Raw genomic sequence first — 15463 nt, 5'->3', positions numbered from 1 at the left:
TTGGGATATACCGACTGACCCCCATACGCTGATTTACCCTCAGACCGATCTGACCGATGACCGACGGATGACTCCGACCGACATCCGACTCTACCGACCGCACTGATCGACGACTGTCGATAGTAGCTGCCGACATTATCCGACTGAAGGAATGTCGGCCGAACCGATCCATACTGTTTCCGATCGATCGAGCGGCCGAACCCATATTACCGACTCACTGTCGGGGGTGGCAGCCGACGTCCAACTTAAGCAAGACACCTGACCAGCCGACGGTGCCTCCGGATTATCACCCGACATCCCACAACCAAATGCCGACGTATGATCGGTCAGCTTCCTCAAATGCCGTACGATTACTGAGGGCCGTCATCCTGACAAAGGCATGCGGTATAGCTGCCCTAGGATATTATCCTGCCGAAGACATGGGTTCGTTCTGACAACCGCGGCGATTTAACAGCCCATGACGACTCTGACAGCCTCTGATGATTTGACAACTCCTCCCATTGTCTACATCATTAATGACGGCGTCATGCCGCGCTCTACTATAAAATGGGGAAGGCAACAGCACTGGAGGAGGTTCTTTCGAAACCCCTGAACTCCCCCCTCTCTAGCTCTCTCTCTCTCTCATCGTTGAGCTCCTTGATTCTTTTCTACTGTTGCCTAGTCTCCTCTCTGACTTGACCGTCAGAGGGTCCCCGTCGGAGTCACCTTCGGTCAGTGCGGACTTCTTTTGCAGGCGCTCGCTCCCGGTGACCAGGCGACGAGGGGATTGGCCATAACAGGTTTGGCGCGTCAGGTAGGGGGGATCACGACCTTCACAGCACTCGAAACATCCTTTCGAAATGACAAGAACCAGAGCTCAGCGATCGAGGGCTACCGGGTCGGCGAGGCGCTCTACCCGCCGGCAAGAGGCCCCTCCTCCACCTTCCATGGTGGAGCCCAGCTCTCCGCATCCAGTGACAACTACGGAGGTGCAAATCGCAACGATCGTGCGGCAAATGACCGTTCTGACGGATGCAGTCAAAAGCCTCCAACAGCAATCGACTCAGTTGCCGCAACCGCCAGCGGAACAACCGGCGACGCACCCTATGCCGTCCAGAAGCAGCCGCCGATGCCTGCATCAGCTCCCGTCTCCTCCTCAAGAGCAGCCACCTCAGCACTCCCGCCGAGAAGGAGCAAGGCAGCCACGGCATGACCCTCACCGGTCTCGGCATCCCTCTCCTTCCCAGCTGGAGCGGGCAAGGAAGGGGAAGCGGCCGAGGACACCGTCCGTCTCACCCTCACATTCTTTGGAAGGTTCAACTCCTGGGGTTTCTCAACACCGACGGTTGGACGACTACGAACGTAGGTTCGAAGAAATCGACCGTCGGCTCGCTCAACTCCAGGTGGATGGCCAGAAGTCTTCGAACGACGTCGACTTTCGGACCACCCAACCTCTCTCCCGACTCATCCTCGACGAGCCGATCCCTAGTCGGTTCAAGATGCCACATGTGGAGCCTTACGACGACTCCACCGACCCAATTGACCATCTGGAGAGCTACAAGGCTCTCATGACAATCCAAGGGGCAACCGATGCCCTCCTTTACGTCAGCTTCCCCGCCACACTCCGCAGAGCTGCCAGGGCCTGGTACTCCGGCCTCCGCTCAGGAAGCATCCGCTCCTTCGGTCAGCTCGAACATGCTTTCGTGGCCCATTTCAGTACTAGCCGAAAGCCCCCACGAATCTCGGACAGCCTTTTTTCCCTAAAGCAGAGAGAAAACGAGACGCTCCGACACTTTGTGGCCCGATTCAACGTGGCCACACTTGAGGTCCGGGACCTCAACGAAGACATGGCTATCTCGGCCATGAAGTGGGGACTAAGGGGGTCTCGGTTCACCTATTTTTTGGACAAGACCCTCCCCCGGACGTATGCCGAATTGCTGGAGCACGCGTACAAATACATGCGCATGGACGAAGGAGCTTTCGACCGACGCCTGACCGAGAGCACGGGTCAGAAGGAGAAGCGGAAGAAAAATCGGGCTCCTGCTGAACCCAGCGAGCCCCACCGATAGACAGGTCTCGTCCCGACAATGGAGTCTGAGACCGACGCATCGCAGGTATGACTCCTACACTCCTTTCCCCGCTCCTCGTGCGCAGATCCTGATAGAGTTCGAAGGAGCGAAGAATCTACGACGGCCTCAGCCTTTGAAGGCAAAAGACCTCGACCGAAGTGGCTCGATCGTCGATCGTCGAATCCACGGCTCGATCACCAATCACTGAACCGACGGCCTCGGCCTCTGAAGGCAAAAGGCCTCGACCGAAGCAGCTCGATCGTCGATCGTCGAACCCACAGCTCGATCACCGATCGCCGAACCGATGGCCTCGGCCTCTGAAGGCAAAAGGCCTCGATCGAAGCGGCTCGATCGTCGATCACCGAATCCACGGCTCGATCACCAATCGCCGAACTGACGGCCTCGGCCTCTGAAGGCAAAAGACCTCGATCGAAGTGGCTCGACCGTCGATCATCGAATCCATGGCTCGATCATCGATCGTCGAACCGACGGCCTCGGCCTCTGAAGGCAAAAGGCCTCGACCGAAGTGGCTCGATCATCGATCGTCGAATCCACGGCTCGATCATCGATCGCCGAACCGACGGCCTCGGCCTCTGAAGGCAAAAGGCCTCGATCGAAGCGGCTCGATCGCCGATCGTCGAATCAACGGCTCGATCACCGATCGTCGAACCAACAACCTCACCTCTGAAGGCAAAAAGGGCCTCGACCAACACGGCTCGATCGCCGAATCAACGGCTCGATCATCGATCGCCGAACCAACGATCTCGACCTCTGAAGGCAAAAGGCCCCGACCAACATGGCTCGATCGCTGATCGTCGAATCAACGGCTCGATCATCGATCGCCGAACCGACGGTCTCGGCCTCTGAAGGCAAAAGGCCCCGACCAACATGGCTCGATCGTCGATCGCCGAATCAACGGCTCGATCGCCGAACCAACGGCCTCGGCCTCTGAAGGCAAAAGGTCCCGACCAACACGGCTCGATTGTCGATCGCCGAATCAATGGCTCGATCATCGATCGTCGAACCAATGGCTCGATCGCCGACCAACACGGCTCGATCGTCGATCGTCGAATCAACGGCTCGATCGTCGATCGTCGAATCAACAGCTCGATCATTGATCACCGAACCAACGGCTCGATCGCCGATCAACACGGCTCGATCGTCGATCGTCGAATCAATGGCTCGATCGCCGATCGTCGAATCAACGGCTCGATCATTGATCACCGAATCGACGGCCTCAGCCTCTGAAGGCAAAAGGCCCCGACCAACACGGCTCGATCGTCGTTCGCCGAATCAACGGCTCGATCACCGATCGTCGAACCAATGGCTCGATCGCCGATCATCGAATCAACGGCTCGATCACCGATCGTCGAACCGACGGCCCCACCTCTGAAGGCAAAGGGCTTCGACCAATGCGGCTGGCTAACTTGCCAACTTAACTTCGACTAAGAAAGGGCAAAACGCCAAGACAACCGCGACATACCCGCCCGACCAAGGTCTGGGCAATGGGTATTCGACTTGCGACATACCGACCCGGTCACGACCAGTCGAAGGATATTCGGCTTGCCATCGTCTATCATACGACTCGACATGCTACATCAACGGATATTCGACTTGCGACATACCGATTTGGTCATGACCGGTCGAAGGATATTCGGCTTGCCATCGTCTATCATACGACTTGACATGCTACTTGCGACATACCGACCCGGTCACGACCCATCGAAGGATATTCGGCTTGCCACCGTTTATCATACGTCCCGATGTGTACACCCGACCTAGGGGTCGGACAATGGATATTCGACTTGCCATCGTTATCCTATCCAAATACGTCGGACGCTACTCGACCATTAGACTCTGCGGAATGATCGTGTCGACGAGCAACGACCCAACATGCATGCTCGACCTACAGTCGGAACGACCGACATCGGATCGTTCGTTGATGCGATCGTCAGAGTCGGGGCAAGACATAACGGAAAACCACTCCTTTCGTCCGAAGCCGTCGCCCACGTGTTCAAGCGAGCCAACACGACATCGGACTCAGGAGTGGAGGGGGCAATTGTTGGGATATATTGACTGACCCCCATACGCCGACTTACCTTCGGACCGGTCTGATCGATGACCGACGGATGACTCCGACCGATGCCCGACTCTACCGACCGCACTGATCGATGACTGTCGATAGTAGCTGCCGATATTGTCCGACTGAAGGAGTGTCGGCCGAACCGACCCATGCTGTTCCCGACCGATCGAGCGGCCAAACCCATATTACCGACTCACTGTCAGAGCTGGCAGCCGACGTCCGACTTAAGCAAGACACCTGATCAGCCGACGGTGCCTCCGGATCATCACCTGACATCCCACAACCAAATGCCGACGTATGATCGGTCGGCTTCCTCAAACACCGTACGACTACTGAGGGCCGCCGTCCTGACAAAGGCATGCGGCATAGCCGCCTTGGGACATTGTCCTGCCGAGGACATGGGTTCGTTCTGACAACCCACGGTGATTTGACAGTCCACGACGATTCTGACAGCCTCCGACGATTTGACAACTCCTCCCATTATCTGCGTCATTAATGACGGCGCCATGCCACGCTCTACTATAAAACGGAGAAGGCAACAGCGTTGGAGGAGGTTCTTTCGAAACCCCTGAACTCTCCCCTCTCTAGGTCTCTCTCTCTCTCATCGCTGAGCTCCTTGATTCTTTTCTACTATTGCCTAGTCTCCTCTCTGACTTGACCGTCGGAGAGTCTCCGCCGGAGTCACCTCCGATCAGTGCGGACTTCTTTTGCAGACGCTCACTTCCGGCGACCAGGCGATGAGGGGATTGGCTGCTACAGTATCCATATATCTTGATTGGTCTCAATCGAAGTCTTTAAGGTCTGCGACCCATGCTGTATTTGTAGTTCTTTCCGATGCTGCTGTCCTAATCAGGGTAGAAATTATCAAGTGAATTCAAAGCATGGTGCAAAAAGCAACCTTGTTTTTCTAGTATTATTTGATAACCTTTGATAGAATGATGAACCATTGCAAATTGCAACCTTGCCGTCTAGCGTTACTTGATAACCTTTGATAGAATGATGAGGCTTTGAATTGTTTTACAAGCCAGCTTCGGTCTTGCCTGTCTCATGGTCGATGCTCTCCTTTGACATCATAAAATGTTGGTTTCCATGCTTGAGGGAATGAATAAGCTTGTTATTAGAGTTGGATGATAACATGTGATATTTAATTAGATAATATAAATGATAAGTACTGCTCAAAGAATCATTGATTATTGTTACCGTCTGCTCAGCCAAGGTGGTACCTCAAAAGACCCTCCATGTTTCTATTTTTCACGTTCATAGGGTCAAGTTTTTGATCGAAATTAAGGGGTGTTGAATTAGAATTGATATTGAAATCAGAGTGGATTGAAATAGAAATTGAAATGATCATAACTTTCAAAATATTTGATTTGTGATCGAATATTTTGTTGATTTAAAGATAAAAATTAAAATCAAACATATTATTTTTTTTCATTTATTTTTGATAATTTATTTTATTTGACATTTGAGCTATTTTTTTTGTAGAGTACTCTTTCAAATTATTATTTTAGATAAACAAATATATCATCCTAATACAAATATAGCCATCGGAAAGGAACTCATTTTTCACTATAAGAGAGTATAACTAAAGGATAAAAATATTATGCTATTAAAAAAATATAAAAATATCAATCTCTATTGTTTAATGAAAGAATCATACGTGACCCAAGTCGGGGAGCAACCTTCTTCTTCTTTCTTTTTTTGTTTTTTTGTTTTTTTTGTTTTGTTTTTATTTTTGTGGAACAGAGTAGAAGAGGGAGCAAGCCTTAAGAAGTACATTGCCAAACAGCTCGTGTGCCCCCAATCCAGTAAATGATGGCCATTGGCAAGGCCGCTTGTAGGTGTAATACCGTGCGGTCCACATCTGATGCTGTCTGCCACCAGTGTAATACCTGGGGAGGCATTTGATCCCCGAAAGTCTTGTAGCTCAAAGGGTATTCCTTATTCTGATGAGCAAAAAAGTCGAGCTTTTGATGGATCCCGCTCTCCTTTAGCAATGCATTCAATCCATCCAACACAAGCTTCCATCGGCACAGATCAGCACATGGGGCTACTTGTTCTTTCCGATCTTGGTTGGATCGATGTCGATATGCAGAGTCTTCTTCCCGCTCGTAAAAGCTTCGGCATACATAATAGCATGCATTCCCAAGACCCATTAGAGAGAGCTTATTGGCACTCGGGTAATTCCCAAGACCCATTGGGTGGTTGTGACGGGGATGCCGGCCAGTTCGACGAAGCAGCAGGGGTCGTCGCTGGAGCTTGTCACGGATGTCAGAGCGGTGGTGCTGGCAGCCCTCGTAGCCGTCCTTCAAGGAGGTGAGGCCGAGGAATCAGGATTGGGTGTGAGGCATGGTGGAATGAATTTTGAATCCGTGGGAGGGAGTCGGGATTAGGTTTTGATGGGATTAAGCCATTCGCATTCCCCATGAAATTGGAATTGGAATCATTCGCTCGATCGAACGATTGAAATGGAAATCATCTATTTTGTTGGGATATACCGACCGATCCTATTGCCGACTCACCAGCGCCGACCCATCCTCGACGCCGACTCGACTACGGGTCCCGATCCCGACCCATCCATGAGACTGGGCCGACCGACTTCGTCCGACCGACAGTGACTACCGATCGTGCCCGACCGGAGCGGATCGGCCTAACGGGCCAACGTCGCCTCCGATCACCTGAGAGCCGATCCTCCGTCACCGACCCCCTATCGGGTGGGACACCACCGACTCACCATCGATTTGGACAACTGACGTCCTACCTCTACAGGCCCTTCTAGACGCCGAATGAGCGGCATGGGCTGCGGTCCTATCAAGCAAACGTCGTACGAACGCCAGGGGGCATTGTCCTGCCAGAAAACTTAGGGCACTGTCCTGCCAAGGACGCAAATTAATTTCTAGGACCTGTCAGCTCGTCAACGACGTGACAACCTCCAACGATTTGACAACTCTCCAGTTGTCTACATCACCGACGGCGGGACCATACCACCTCCTACTATAAATCGGGGAAGGCAACAGTGCTAAGGAGGTCCCTTCGAAAACTCTCAAGCTCTCCCTCTCTCTCTCTCTCGTTGAGCTCCTTGTTTCCTTTCACTGTTGCCTAGTCTCCTCTCTGACTTGACCGTCAGAGGGTCCCCGCTGGAGCCGCCTCCGGTCAGTGCGGACTTTCTTTTGCAGGTGCTCATTCCCGACGACCAGGCGACGAGGAGATTGGCCGCAACAGATTTGGCGCGCCAGGAAGGGGTGTACACGATCGACAGCACCAGGGATTATAGCCCCCACGGAATTCAAGATGACAAAGACAAGAGCTCAGCGATCGAGGGTCACTGGATCGGCGAGGCGCTCTTCCCATCGGGAAGAGGCCTCTCCTCCACCCTCCATGGCGGAACCTAGCTCTCTGCATCCCACGGTGACCACGGAGGCACAGATCGCAGCAATCGTGCGGCAGATGATCGTGCTGACAGACGCGGTCAAAAGCCTTCAGCAATAACCGATCCGGCTGCCACCTTCACCGGTCGAGCAACCGGCGGCACGTCCGATGCCCTCCAGGAGTAGCCACCGATGCCCGCACCGATCTCCGTCGCCTCCTCCGGAGCACCTGCCACAGCGCTCCCACCGAGAGGAGGAGGGGCGCCCGCGGCGTGACACCCATCGGTCTCGACGGCCATCTCCTTCCCAGCTGGAACGAGCAAGGAAGGAGAAGGGGCCGCGAACACTGTTTGCTTCCCTCTCGGATTCATCGGGAGACTCCACCCCCGGGGTCTCTCAGCATCGACGGATCGATGACTACGAACGCAGGTTCGAGAAAATCGACCGTCGGCTTGCCCAGTTGCAGGTGGATGGGCAGAAGTCCTCGAACGATATTGACTTCCAGACCGCCCAACCTCTCTCCCAACTCATCCTCGACGAATCGATTCCCAGTCGGTTTAAGATGCCGCACGTGGAGCCTTACGACGGCTCCACCGACCCAATCGACCACTTGGAGAGCTACAAAGCTTTCATGACGATCCAAGGGGCAACCGACGCTCTCCTTTGCATCGGCTTCCCCGTCACGCTCCGCAAAGCTGCCAGGGCCTGGTACTCCAGTCTTCGATCGAAAAGTATCCACTCCTTCGGGCAGCTCGAGCACTCCTTTGTGGCCCACTTCAGCACCAGTCGGAAGCCGCCGCGAACATCGGACAGCCTTTTCTCCCTCAAACAAGGAGAAAACGAGATGCTCCGACACTTCATGGCGCGATTCAACGCGGCCACGCTTGAGGTTCGGGACCTCAATGAAGACATGGCCATCTCGGCCATGAAGCGCGGGCTGAAGGCATCTCAATTCACCTACTCCCTGGATAAAACCCTCCCCCGAACGTATGTTGAATTATTGGAGCGCGCATACAAGTACATGCGCGCGGATGAAGGAGCTTCCGACCGATGCCTGACCGAGCCCAAGGGCCCGAAGGAGAAGCGAAGGAAGGGTCGGGACCATGCCGAACCTAGCAGGCCCCCGACCGACGGTCGGGTCTCGCCTCCGCGACGAAACCAGAGATCGCCTCATGGCGGAGTCCAAGGCCGACACGCCCCAGGTATGACTCCTACACTCCTCTTTCTGCTTCTCGTGCGCAGATTTTGATGGAAATCGAAGGGGAGGAATATCTGCGGCAGCCTCCGCCTCTGAAGGCAAAGGGCCTCGACCGATGGAAGTACTGTCGATTCCACCGGAGCCACGGCCACAATACCGAGCAATGCATCTAACTTAAGGATGAAATTGAGGCCCTCAAACGTCGGGGATACCTCGGCAAGTTTCAGAGGAACCCGCCGACTCAACCCGTTGCCGACAGACGACCCCAGCCGACTGAAGAAGCAACGACTAACCGGCCCACAATCGGGGTCATCAATATGATTTTCAAACGACTGGGTCTGGGGACGTCTGCTGGGGGGGAGCCGACGAAGAAGTCGCGCCCGGACGATGTAATTATTTTCACAAATGAAGATGTTCAGGGCATCCAAACTCTCTATGACGACGCTGTTGTTGTCTCGGCAACCATAGCAAATTATGATGTAAAAAGAATCTTTGTAGATAATGGAAGTTCAACGAACGTTCTGTTTACTCAACCTTCTCCCGGATGCGACTGTCGACCGACCGACTCAAAAAAGTCTCTACACCCCTGATAGGCTTCGCTGGAGATGCTGTCACGGTAGAAGGGGAGGTTACTTTGCCCGTGACAGCCAGAACCGAACCACGATAAAGCACAGTCCACTTGACCTTCACGATCGTCCAAGTGCCATCGGCCTACAATGCCATACTTGGAAGACCCGGACTAAACGCCCTCAAGGCGGTAGTCTCGACGTATCATCTTTTGGTTCGGTTTCCGACCAAAAATGGAGTCGGAGAGATGCACGGGGACCAACAGCTCGCTCGACGATGCTTCCAAATCTCCGTTCAAAGAGACGGATCGAAGAGCTCCCTGACGGTCGACAAGCTGGACCAACGGGAAGAAGAAGAGCGAGGTGAACCGGCTGAACAGCTCGTTCCCATCTCAATAGAGGAGAATCCCAATCGAAAGGTGTGGGTCGGGTCTCAATTATCCGACCCCGAGCGACGACATCTGACGGAGCTACTGAAGGCCAATGCCGACGTATTCGCCTGGTCGGCGGTGGATATATCGGGAATTCCCCAGAGACAATGACACACCGACTCAACATCGACCCAGCGATGAGGCCGGTAAGGCAGAAGAAAAGGTCTTTTGCTCCTGAAAGACAGAAGGCCATTGACGAGGAGGTGAATAAGCTACTCGAGGCAGGCTTCATCAGAGAGACCACCTATCCCGATTGGCTCGCCAACGTCGTAATGGTGAAAAAAGCCAACGGGAAGTGGAGGATCTGCATCGACTACACCAACTTGAATCGGGCCTGTCCGAAGGACAGCTTCCCACTTCTAAAGATCGACCAGCTGGTGGATACGACATCCAGTTATCGACTGCTCAGCTTCATGGATGCTTTCATCGGGTACAACCAGATTCGGACTGAAGAATGCCTTCGTGACCACCAAGGGCCTCTACTGCTACAGAGTAATGTCTTTCGGACTGAAGAACGCTGGCGCCACCTACCAACGACTTGTCAACAAGGTCTTCAAAGATCAGATCGGGCGCAACATGGAAGTATATGTCGACGACATGCTGGTGAAGAGTGCGCAAATTTTGGATCATGTGTGGGATCTCGAAGAAACCTTCCGCACTCTACGATGACACCGGATGAAGCTGAACCCGACTAAGTGCACCTTCGGAGTGACCTCGAGAAAGTTCCTTAGGTTCCTCATTTCGCAATGAGGAATCGAGGCCAACCCCGAGAAGATCAAGGCCATCATCGATATGCGACATCCGGACACCAAGAAGGAGGTGCAGCAACTCAACGGAAGGATCATCGCACTCAGCCGATTCATTTCTCGATCGGCCGAGAGATGCCTCCCGTTCTTCAAAACCCTGCGACAAGCCAAGCATTTCTCTTGGCCGGATGAGTGCCAACAAGCCTTCGAGGAACTGAAGAAATACCTGACTACTCCGCCCCTACTTGTGAGGCTGGAGGTCGGGGAGGTATTGTATCTTTACTTGGCTACCTCCCCAGAGGCAGTTAGTTCGGTGCTCGTCCGAGAGAACGAGAACCGAGTTCACCAATCGATATATTATGTCAGCAAAGTGCTTCACGAAGCTGAGACTCGGTACTCGAAGGCAGAGAAAATGATTTTCACTCTGGTCATTTCAGCACAGCGGCTCCATCCGTACTTCCAGGCACATGCTATCGTGGTCCTCACCGACCAACCTCTTAGAGCAATCCTGTACCGCCCTGACACATCGGGACGGCTGGCGAAGTGGGCTGTGAGACTGAGCAAATTCGACATCCAATACTGACCGCGATCTGCTCTCAAAGCCCAGGTTCTGACCGACTTTGTCGCCGAATGCCTGACGACCGACCGACCGTCGGAAGAAGGGAGCCCCGAGGAGGTTGGGACCTCCGAATGTGACCCCGATTCAACCTGGGTGTTGCACATCGACGGAGCCTCCAACGCTCGAGGGAGCGGGGCTGGTTTCCTGCTCACCAACTCGGAGGGAGTGGTTACCAAGCACGCCCTCCGATTCGACTTCAAGGCCTCCAACAATCAGGCCGAATATGAGGTGCTCGTCGCAGGCTTGAGGTTGGCACTGGAGCTCGAGGTCGACCGACTCAAAGTCTTCTCCGACTCTCAACTGATCGTTGGGCAGATCAAAGGCGAGTTCGAAGCGCGGGATCCGACCATGGCCAAATACCACCAAAAAGTAAAAGATCTCATGGCACCCTTCAAGTACTTCGAGATCTTCCACATCCCCAGGGTGGAAAATGCTCGGGCCAACATGCTCTCCAGGCTCGCGACATCCGACTACGGCACCTTGGGCCGGACGTTCGTAGAAAGTCTTGAACGACCGAGCATCGACAACGTCGAAGAGGTGCTGCAATTGGCGACGGAGCCGAGCTGGATGGACCCGATCGCTCAGTACCTGACCGACGGATCTACCCCTGAAGACCCCACGGAAGCCAAACGACTCCAGTGGGCGGCTTCCCAATATGTGATGATCGACGGCCGACTATACAAAAGATCATTCTCTCTTCCCTTGCTGAAGTGCCTAGGGCCGACCAACGCAGACTATGCCCTCAGAGAAGTACATGAAGGAATCTGTGGCGATCACTTGGGGGGCAAGTCTTTGACTTACAAAGTCCTACGACAGGGTTACTACTGGACCACTATGAAGAAGGATGCGGCTGAGTTAGTTCGGAGGTGCGAACCGTGCCAAAGGTATGCCAACATACAACACCGACCCACCAGCCAGCTTGCTCCGATCGTCGCCCCGTGGCCCTTCGCCCAGTGGGGAATCGACATACTCGGACCCTTTCCTCCGACATCCGGATAATGGAAGTTCATCGTCGTCGCGATCGACTACTTCACTAAGTGGGTGGAAGCCGAACCCTTAGCGCAAATCACTGAGCGGAAGATGGAAGACTTCGTACAGAAGTCCGTCATTTTCAGGTTCGGACTGCCAAACACCATCATTACCGACAATGGGTGATAGTTCGACAACCAGGACTTCAGAGACTTCTGTGCAAGATTTCAAATCACACACCGACTAACCTCGGTCGGGCATCCACAGTCCAACGGTGAGGTCAAGGTGACCAATCAGACCATACTGCATGGGCTCAAAATCCGACTGAATGAAGCCAAGGGCCTCTGGGTCGAGGAGCTGAACTTCGTCCTGTGGGCATACCGGACGACACCCCAGGTCCCGATCGGGGAATCACCTTTCAGCTTGGCCTATGGAACGGAAGCCATGATCCCGCTGGAGATCGGGTTACCATCGATCAGGGTTGAGCAGTATCGTGAGCCAGACAACTCCGAGTGTCGGAGAGCCGACTTGGACCTCTTACCCAAACTTCGGTGCGAGGCACAACTCCGTATGGCTTCCTACCGACAAAGGATCGCCTGGTACTACAACGCCAGGGTGAAGCCGAAGCTCTTTCGACCTGGAGACTTGGTCTTGAGAAAGGCGGAAGTCTCGAAACCCCTGGACTGGAAAAAGTTATCCCCGAATAGGGAGGGACCCTACAAGATAGCCGACACCTACGGACCGAGAGCTTACCGGCTAGAGACCCTAGAAGGGACGACCATCCCACAGACTTGAAATATCGACAATCTGAGGTTGTACTATCAGTAAACTCTATATCTCCCCATTTGGAATACGAACTCAGTTTTAAACTTTGGAGTCTGAAATTTCGACTCTTCGACTGTTGTTCGACGCTCACCAAGGGGTGCGAGTCCCCGACGTCCCAACTCGGACTTGACGTTCCACTGCGGACCGACGGACCGACCGCCGACGATGCATCGGATGCTTAAAGGACCGACGCATCTGCGACGACGGGAGTTACACTCCTTCTACAGCTAAAACTCTCAGCCAAAATGATCGAGCAGAATGATCGACCGACTTGCCGACCCGGCCCCAGTCGGGAAAAGCAAAGTGCCAACGCGACTGACGTCGCGTCCGCGACTTACCGACCAGGTCGCGATCGGTCGAAGGGTATTCAGCTTACCACCGTTTATCACACGGTGTGACGTAAGTATCCGACCTAAGTCTGGGTAGTGGGAACTCGACTTACCATCGCTTTCCCAACCAAACGTATCGACGCCGTACGACGATGTCCGACTGATCATATCGGATGACATTCGGGTCATCGGGATGCGCCCGAAGGTCGGTCGACCTTCATCCCCGTGAACGACCTTCGACTCCGCTAGCATGCCCGACTCAGCGGACTCGTGTCTGGAAGTCGGTCGACCCCCGACTCATGCCAGGACGACCCACGTTTGACTCTGGCCTATGATTCACGACCTAACGACGGACGTTCGGCTCGGGCCTTAGGACGGGCGGTTCGTGGTCGAAGTCCGTCTTGCCCACCCTATGGCGTGCAACCGACTATCTCAACTAACGACTTGGGATGTCGTTAAGTGTCCTAATGTGGTACGTCGGGACTGCGACTCTCCGACCCTATGACTCCACGACTCTAAGTCACAGCACATCCTGACAGGCAAGAGAAAGAAGTTGAAAATGAAATTAAAAATTTCTTAAGTATATTCAAGTCTACAAAATTGGGCTGAAGCCCGGTTACAAGTACGCAAAGAAAAATAAAAAGAAGATAAGACCCCGATCATTCTTCGGGGACGATCTCTTCGACCGGGAAGAGCTTGGGGATGACCGGTGTATCCATCATGATCGACGCAGGATTGGAGGTCGGCATTGGATCAACGGTCGGTGCAGGATCGAAGGTCGGAGCCGAGTTGAGAGTCGGGACCGTTTCCTCCTCGGCGATCCACTCTGAAACGGTCTCCTCCACCGCAGCGACGTCTCCCGACGATGGGTCGGCCACTTCTTCCGTGGCTTGGTCCTCGGCTCCTGGGGGGATGATACCGCTGAGGTCCAGCTCCGGGTACAAAGCTTGGACTGCATCCCGTCCGTCTTCGTACCCCACTCGGTACGATGTGAAGCCGATTTTCAGGAGTTCCTCCCGATATCTGTCGGAGCCACGAAAGTCCTCCACCGCCCGACTCAGCAGCTCCTTTGCCGACCTTGCCTCCGCTTCCACCCGTTCGAAGGACTCCTTCACCGACTCTGCCTCTGCCTTCACTCTGTCGGCGTCGGCTTGGGCAATCGACACATCCTCCTCGGCCTTGGCGAGATTCTCCAGGCTGACCCAGAGCTACTCGCGTTCAGCCTCAAGCTCGACGGCGACGCCATCCCGTTCGTGCCGCAGTCGGTGCGCGGTCCGACCCTTGCGCTTGGCTTCCTTTCGGGCCGACTTAAATTCGGACCCGAGATGAGAGATCTCATCTTCAAGCCTCACCTCCCGGTCGATCGACTGCTTCAAATGTTCGACCAGCACCTCCTTGTCAGCTTCGACGGTCGTCGCCCTGTCCTTCCAGGCCGCCCGGATGTCCCCGAACCTCCGGTATCCGGCCTCCAGTTCGGACATAGTGTAAATCAACTGCAAACAAGAGCGACCGTCAGAAAGACGAAATAACAGTAAGGGAGGAAGAAGGCGAGGCAGAACTTACCCCGATCATGGTCGGGTAAAAAGAGGACAGCATCTCGGTCACCTGTCGAGCCTTCAAAACCTCCACATCGGCTGGGAGGAGGATTCCCTGACATAGCCTCCTAGCCAAGTTGTAGTCGGCCAGGGCTGACGCTCCTTCGGGGGCCTGAGCGCCAGGTAACACTGTAACGACCCAGAAAAAAAAAAAAAAAAAAAAAAACAGAGGAATCGGGAGGAAGAAGACTCCCGTTGAGAGTCTTCTTCCCACCGTGAAAAGGAGTGGGGAATCCGAGTAAAAACCGGATTCCTCCTCTATAAAATCCCCTTTCCCCTTCCTTTAGGTTTTTATCACGGGATTTTGAGAGATTGAGGGATTTTTTTTCAAAAGGATCCGCGGGTTCTTAGATGGAAAAGAAAAAGATTGCCAGAGTTCTTCTCGGCTGCCGGAGCTCGAGGTAAGCCCCTCCCCTTCTTCCTCTCTCTCTTCCCTTTCTCCTCTGGCCCAAAGCCTCGCCGTCGGCCACCGTCTTCGCCGGAAAATCCATGAACAAAAAAATTTCCTGTTTTCCGATCTCTTTTTGATTCTCGCCGGCCGAACCTTGCCACCGGCCGTCCACTGCCCACCGCCGCCTCCACCTGTTGTCGGATCTCCGGCCAAGCTGTCGGAGCTCGAGCCATCGAGGGGGGGAACCTTACGGTCTCCCCTGTTTCAGCCAAGGGAGGCCACGGGAAAAGAAAAG

This window comes from Elaeis guineensis, chromosome 1 (genome assembly GCF_000442705.2).
Source record: "Elaeis guineensis isolate ETL-2024a chromosome 1, EG11, whole genome shotgun sequence".
Lineage (NCBI taxonomy): Eukaryota > Viridiplantae > Streptophyta > Magnoliopsida > Arecales > Arecaceae > Elaeis > Elaeis guineensis.
The sequence above is the reverse complement of the archived record's forward strand: the minus strand, read 5'-3'. Positions refer to the sequence as shown.